This window comes from Amblyomma americanum, chromosome 7, assembly GCF_052857255.1.
Source record: "Amblyomma americanum isolate KBUSLIRL-KWMA chromosome 7, ASM5285725v1, whole genome shotgun sequence".
Classification (NCBI taxonomy): Eukaryota; Metazoa; Arthropoda; class Arachnida; order Ixodida; family Ixodidae; genus Amblyomma; species Amblyomma americanum.
In genome coordinates this window covers 158668923-158676587 of record NC_135503.1, presented here as the reverse complement: position 1 = coordinate 158676587, position 7665 = coordinate 158668923, and the positions used below count along the sequence as shown (strand labels likewise).

At 45.8% G+C, this 7665-nt stretch overlaps 1 pseudogene; it reads left to right on the top strand.

The window, feature by feature from the left end:
* Window positions 1-6156: 6156 nt before the first annotated feature.
* Window positions 6157-7665, top strand: part of LOC144098191 (uncharacterized) — a 57744-nt pseudogene continuing 56235 nt past the window's right edge.

The window sequence follows — 7665 nt, the reverse complement described above, 5'->3', positions numbered from 1 at the left end:
CGTGCTCGGCGATAGCGTTCTTTGATGCGCGATGGTTCCTTACATCGCCTTGATGGTCTTTCATTCGTCGCTGGAAGTTCCCGGTTTCGCCGATATAGACGGATGTGCAGTCATTGCAGGGAACATTGTCAACCACACCAGGAAATTTGGCGCGTGGCAGGGGGTCCTTTACGTTCACAAGTTCGGCACGTAGCTTGCTTGTTGGCACGTGGGCGATGTGCACTCCGTGCTTCCTGAAGATTCGGGAAAGGGTTTCACTGACTCCAGGTACATAAGGAACTGCAGCACGCTTCATGGTTTTTGCGCTTCCATCTCGTTGTCCCCTCGTGCGTTGCAAGTTTTTAGACATATTGTTCACAAGGTTCCTGGGGTAACCGTTACGCTCGAGATCCCTTTTTATCGCCTTGAGTTCGTTGCTGAAGCTTACCGGGTCTGCGCAGACATTTCTTGCACGGTTCAGTAGTGACGAGATAACTGATCGCTTGTGAGCCAAGGGGTGGGACGATTCAAAGTCGAGATATCGTCCGGAGTGCGTCGGCTTTCAGAACACGCTGAAACTTAAGCGGCACGCGGCACGCTTGACGTTGATGTCCAAAAACGGGATGCTGCCATTCATTTCCTTTTCCACGGTAAAATTTATAGATGGCTCCATGGCATTGAGATGGTCAAGGAAGCTTTGTAGATTCTACTTGTTCAGAATGCAAAAGCAGTCATCCACGTACCTCAGGAACACCTTTGGACGTGGCTTGAATGAGTTCAGGGCTTTGCTTTCAATGGCTTCCATTGTAAGGTTGGCAGCCGTCACTGAAATTGACGCTCCCATAGCAGTACCAAAAATCTGCTTGCACAGCGTACCGTTGTAAACGAAATACGTGTTAGCCAGACAGAAGCGAAGGAGTTCAGTGATCTCGCTAACTTCCAACGGCGTACGATCTGGGAAGGATGGATCGTTTTTCAGGGCTTCTTTGCAGGTGTGTATGGCAAGTTCGACCGGAACACTCGTGAACAATGAGAAAACATCGAATGACACAAGTATATCATTTTCATCCAGGGTAACGTACTTGATCTTCTCAATGAAATCTTGCGAATTCTTGATGTGCGTCGCTGACTTTCCCACCAATGGAGCCAAAACTTTGTGCAGGTATCCAGACAACTTGAAAAGCGGGGATCTTGTGTAATCCACGATTGGCCTGAGCGGAGTTCCAATTTTGTGGATCTTGGGCAAACCATATATTGCGGGAGCCGATCCATTTGTGCAAAGAAGCCTTTAGTAAAGCTTCTTTTGAGAAGGGGGGAGACCACTGAATATGTCCGAAAGGATTTTTTGGAGACTTGACTGTACTTTTGAAGTCGGATCCTTGGTCAACTTACAGTAGGTCCTTTCGTCCTCGAGCAACTGGGTCATTTTTGAGAGGTAGGCGGAGCGGTCAAGGACCACCGTTACATTTCCTTTGTCCGCGGGCAGAATGGCGATGTCTTTATTTTTCCGCAGTGACTTGAGCGCCTTACGCTCAGCTTCGGAAAGATTCTGTTGGCAGCATTTCGTCCGCATTCCTTTAAATATGCCAACTGCGTTCGTCCTGACATTTTCTTGGACGTCTTGATCCAGAAGGCTGACGGCTCTTTCCACAGCGCAAATCATCTTGCGTGTGTCTGGCGGCTTTCCTTGATTGAAATTCAAACCTCGGCTGAGCACCATTTCTTCCGCCGAACTCAGGGCATACGATGACATGTTCTGAACCTTAAAGGTTGCTGTTGCTGGCTTGTTTCCTTTTTCGTCCAGCAAAATGCATAGCTTCCTGTTCTGAGAAACCTCGTGCTTTTTGGCTGTGCGCCTCATTTCTTGATTGGCAACGAGTTGTATCTCAGGGAACACATCCGGCATGCGGAATTCTAGCTGGCGCTTCGCGAAGAAAGCTTCGTGCTGCAGACGCTTTAAAGTGCACTTACATTCGTCGATGCGGGCTTGTACGAGCTGCCGTTCTGCCTTTGTCACCACCTTGCGTCCGAAGGCAGTGTTCACAGGTCGACGAAGCTTCAGTGACCTTGTGGTAACGTTGTTGGATTTTCACTCCAGGCTAAAACGTAAGTGCGTGCTGAAGGCAGCCAGCGTGCAGAGATGCTTATGAAACGCCTTATTCCAATGACAGCTTGTTGGCCAAATTGATGGCGAATATTCACGTAGTCTAACGTTCGACGGAATACCGTCTGGTCAGGATGAAGCATAATAACAGGGTGGAGTTTGGGTCACTGACCAAGTCAAAACCAAACGAAAATGACGTTTCGGGTCCCGTACGGGACCCTTGTTCACAATAAGACTGTCAAAAAGGAAGGCGGGATTATATAGTCTTCAGGATTGTTCCTAATCTTTTTGCGTAGATATGATGAAGGGAGCCTTGATTCCTGTTCAAAGTATCTTTCGTCGTCTGGATGACTAATGATTCTAGATGCAGTCTGTTCAAATTATTTCTTTCTGTGGCTACAATCTCCGACTCGTCCAAGGCTATCTCTTGGCCAGTGGTCTGCACGTGCTCGGCGATAGCGTTCTTTGATGCGCGATGGTTCCTTACATCGCCTTGATGGTCTTTCATTCGTCGCTGGAAGTTCCCGGTTTCGCCGATATAGACGGATGTGCAGTCATTGCAGGGAACATTGTAAACCACGCCAGGAAATTTGGCGCGTGGCAGGGGGTCCTTTACGTTCACAAGTTCGGCACGTAGCTTGCTTGTTGGCACGTGGGCGATGTGCACTCCGTGCTTCCTGAAGATTCGGGAAAGGGTTTCACTGACTCCAGGTACATAAGGAACTGCAGCACGCTTCATGGTTTTTGCGCTTCCATCTCGTTGTCCCCTCGTGCGTTGCAAGTTTTTAGACATATTGTTCACAAGGTTCCTGGGGTAACCGTTACGCTCGAGATCCCTTTTTATCACCTTGAGTTCGTTGCTGAAGCTTTCCGGGTCTGCGCAGACATTTCTTGCACGGTTCAGTAGTGACGAGATAACTGATCGCTTGTGAGCCAAGGGGTGGGACGATTCAAAGTCGAGATATCGTCTGGAGTGCGTCGGCTTTCGGAACACGCTGAAACTTAAGCGGCACGCGGCACGCTTGACGTTGATGTCCAATAACGGGATGCTGCCATTCATTTCCTTTTCCACGGTAAAATTTATAGATGGCTCCATGGCACTGAGATGGTCAAGGAAGCTTTGTAGATTCTGCTTGTTCAGAATGCAAAAGCAGTCATCCACGTACCTCAGGAACACCTTTGGACGTGGCTTGAATGAGTTCAGGGCTTTGCTTTCAATGGCTTCCATTGTAAGGTTGGCAGCCGTCACTGAAATTGACGCTCCCATAGCAGTACCAAAAATTTGCTTGTACAGCGTACCGTTGTAAACGAAATACGTGTTAGCCAGACAGAAGCGAAGGAGTTCAGTGATCTTGCTAACTTCCAACGGCGTACGATCTGGGAAGGATGGATCGTTTTTCAGGGCCTCTTTGCAGGTGTGTACGGCAAGTTCGACTGGAACACTCGTGAACAATGGGCAAACATCGAATGACACAAGTATATCATTTTCATCCAGGGTAACGTCCTTGATCTTCTCAATGAAATCTTGCGAATTCTTGATGTCCGTCGCTGACTTTCCCACCAATGGAGCCAAAACTTTGTGCAGGTATCCAGACAACTTGAAAAGCGGGGATCTTGGCATCCCGTTTTTGGACATCAACGTCAAGCGTGCCGCGTGCCGCTTAAGTTTCAGCGTGTTCCGAAAGCCGACGCACTCCGGACGATATCTCGTCTTTGAATCGTCCCACCCCTTGGCTCACAAGCGATCAGTTATCTCGTCACTACTGAACCGTGCAAGAAATGTCTGCGCAGACCCGGAAAGCTTCAGCAACGAACTCAAGGTGATAAAAAGGGATCTCGAGCGTAACGGTTACCCAAGGAACCTTGTGAACAATATGTCTAAAAACTTGCAACGCACGAGGGGACAACGAGATGGAAGCACAAAAACCATGAAGCGTGCTGCAGTTCCTCATGTACCTGGAGTCAGTGAAACCCTTTCCCGAATCTTCAGGAAGCACATCTTCAGTGCACATCGCCCACGTGCCAACAAGCAAGCTACGTGCCGAACTTGTGAACGTAAAGGACCCCCTGCCACGCGCCAAATTTCCTGGTGTGGTTTACAATGTTCCCTGCAATGACTGCACATCCGTCTATATCGGCGAAACCGGGAACTTCCAGCGACGAATGAAAGACCATCAAGGCGATGTAAGGAACCATCGCGCATCAAAGAACGCTATCGCCGAGCACGTGCAGACCACTGGCCACGAAATAGCCTGGGACGAGGCGGAGATTGCAGCCACAGAAAGAAATAATTTGAATAAACTGCATCTAGAATCATTAGTCATCCAGACGACGAAAGATACTTTGAACAGGAATCAAGGCTCCCTTCATCATATCTACGCAAAAAGATTAGGAACAATCCTGAAGACTATATAATCCCGCCTTCTTCTTTGACAGTCTTATTGTGAACAAGGGTCCCGTACGGGACCCGGAACGTCATTTTCGTTTGTTTTTGACTTGGTCAGTGACCCAAACTTCACCCTGTGATTACTCAAGACACAGAGCAAGATGCTACCCTTGGTGAGACGGCTGTGGGCTACCTTTGACTGATATCATTGTATTTTGCTTTATGCCAAACTGTTTTTAACGATGCTGTGAACAGGTACTGAATCGAATGGAGTTACTGTCTTGTAGCTGCTATGTTGCTGCAACTCAAGTACAATGTATATGTGGCTGTACATGCACTCTAATGATAGTGAGGCATGTTCTTAAATGATATCACAAATTCTTTCAGTGATAGCTCAGACTGTGTCTGAGGCAGCATCACTAGAAGCTGCCAGCACTTCCATTTCTGTGGAGTTAGCTAGCACTCAAGACACAGAACAAGACGCTACCCTTGGTAAGACTTCTGTGTGCCACATTTTGCTCATACCATTATGTTTTACTTTATGCCAAAATGTTTTTACAAATCATGTATGAATACATTTCAGGACAAATCAGCAAAATGCCAACAGAAGTGCAGAAAGACTGCAGCGTAGAAAAAATTTGCGACAAAACAGCTCAGCTTGACAAGGTCCCTGAAGAGGTTGCAGCTCTCAAGCGTCGGCTGAATTTGGAAAGGAAAAAAAGAATCAAGGCGCAAACTGAGTGCCAAAACATGAAGGACAGCCTTAGCCACCTCCTTGAGGAAGACCAAATGCGTTGCTTACAGAAAGGAAGCATGAGGGGTTCTTCATGGACAGCCAAGACTATTCAGAAAGCATTGAAGCTCAGGTTGTCGTGTGGCTCAAAAGGCTATGAGCACCTCAGAGAAAATGGGTGGCCCTTATCTGGAGAGAGAACACTCCAACAACATATTCAGGATCTCAAGTTTGCTCCTGGTATGCCTAGCTCCTGCATCATACCATGTTCTCTCTGCATTTGGCATTTGATCACCAATACCACATGTTTGCAATATATACCTTTTAAGTTGCACCTCCTAAAATTATTTTCTAGGCATTCTGGAAGAGATGCTCAACGCTCTTGAAGCCAAAGTGACTCATTTTAATCCAGAAGAAAGAAGTGCTGTGATAATGTTGGATGAAATTCAGCTGACTGCTGGCCTTGACTACGACAACACTACACAATCTGTCATCGGTAAGGCCTATAGTAAAACACGCCCTGCAGTTCTTTTAAATCTGTTTGTTGTCTTTTAGGACATCCAACCGTGCCTTTGTCGGACCCTGGAGCGACGGCCGTGATGGCAACACATGCCCTTGTTTTTATGTTAGCTGGTGTGACATCAAGGTGGAAACAAACAGTGGCCTACCATTTCACCGGTGAATTACTGTTTATACCTATCTGTCATCTATCTTCCATTCATACCTACGCATAAAGTGATTGCTCCATACAGCCTTTTACTAAAGGGGGGGTATGTTCCTTTGAGTAGAATAGTTTCTTTGAAAATGGAGTGAAAAGAAAATTGACTAAATGCTTGTTTTGTCCTTCAATTATAGGTGACTCCTTTGATGCTAAAAAAGGCGCTGGATATCTTGTTTCAAATAATTCAACGCTGTGAGACCATTGGTCTTTCAGTAGACTGTGTGACATCGGATATGGGCAGCGGAAACCAAGCCATCTGGAGGCTGTGCAACATTGTGGCCTCAAAATATGGCCGTGCTAGGACAATGTGTCCCCATCCCTGCGGAGATGGCCGAAGCCTGCATTTTCTCGCAGATGCGCCCCATCTACTCAAGAATCTCCGAGGTCACATGGTACGGCAGCAAAGAATACTTCTTGACGACGAAATTGTCCAGAGGCACAATTTGCCAACCAACGAAGTGAGTGAACTTGAATTTAATTTTACATCATTTTTCTTAACACTGCTGCTTAAACTAGGCAGGCTTTGATATTTGTAAGCTTAGGGTTAGTTTTGTTTAATATAGGATAACGTCCCAAAGTGACTTAGGCTATGAGGGACGCCAAAGTGAAGGGATGCAGACAATTTCGAGAGCCTGGAGTTCTTTAAAGTGCACTGACATGGCACAGTACATGGTTCTCGAGTATTTCAGCTCCATCGAAATGCTAATGCCACAGCCAGAATTGAACCCACGTCTTTCGGGCCAGCTGTCAAGAACAGTAACCGCTACTCGGCTTAGAAGCTGCTGCAGCTAGACCATTTTATTTCAGAACTGAAGCGAATACTTCTTTTAAAAAGCGGTAGTGCAACCTGTAAAATTTAAGCAATACTTTTGGATGTTAGTGATAGAGTAAATGACAGGTGAAATGATGAGCATACAGTTTTCCTAAACTTCCCTAGCCCAACGTATATAGATGCAGAAAGCAGTACGAAAACATACAAGCTTCCCAAAAATATATAAGTGCCTAAACACCAGAGAAAAACTGAGACATGTTTATTTCTCCTTTGGGCAACATACAGGTATTGCCCACGAGGCAAGACAAAAGGAGGTGCTAAACCTCCTGACTGGGTCTTGTCCTCGCTTGGGTACAGCAGCAGGAGCAGTATTGCATTACACAACAAAAAAAGGCTGTCCTAGCCATCACTTACAGAACAGACGCATCATAGACAGTTCTTGTAAATATATACAGATAATAAAATAATAATACACACTAAATCATATACAAAAATGGTACAGAAATGCAATACATTAGGGCTGTTCGAACCGACATAATATTACATCAAACGGAACCAGAAGTAAGCATTTGGTCGTCTAGGACACAAGGTTAAACAAAAAAAAAAGACGAACAGATGCGTTTAAAACCCCTGGGCGTGGAACTATTTTTAGCTGCATCTATTACAAATGGATGAGAATTACACATCAACATGATTTGGTGCTTAATTGATTGTGTTCCGTAGTTAGTACGAGGCCTATTTACCACAACAGAAGTCTGACGCAAGCTGTAACCAGTAGATCTATTTAGGTGCGTGTTAAAAAAATTAATGTAATTTGATTTTATTTCGTTATAAATAAACACACATATTTTGAGTTCATACATGGTTTTCACAGGGATCATTCGAGACTGTATTTGCCGAGCAACTATTTGTGTTGTTTCCTGCAGGTAAAAGAAACCGAGCTGCACGCGACTGCAGGGCTGATATTTTT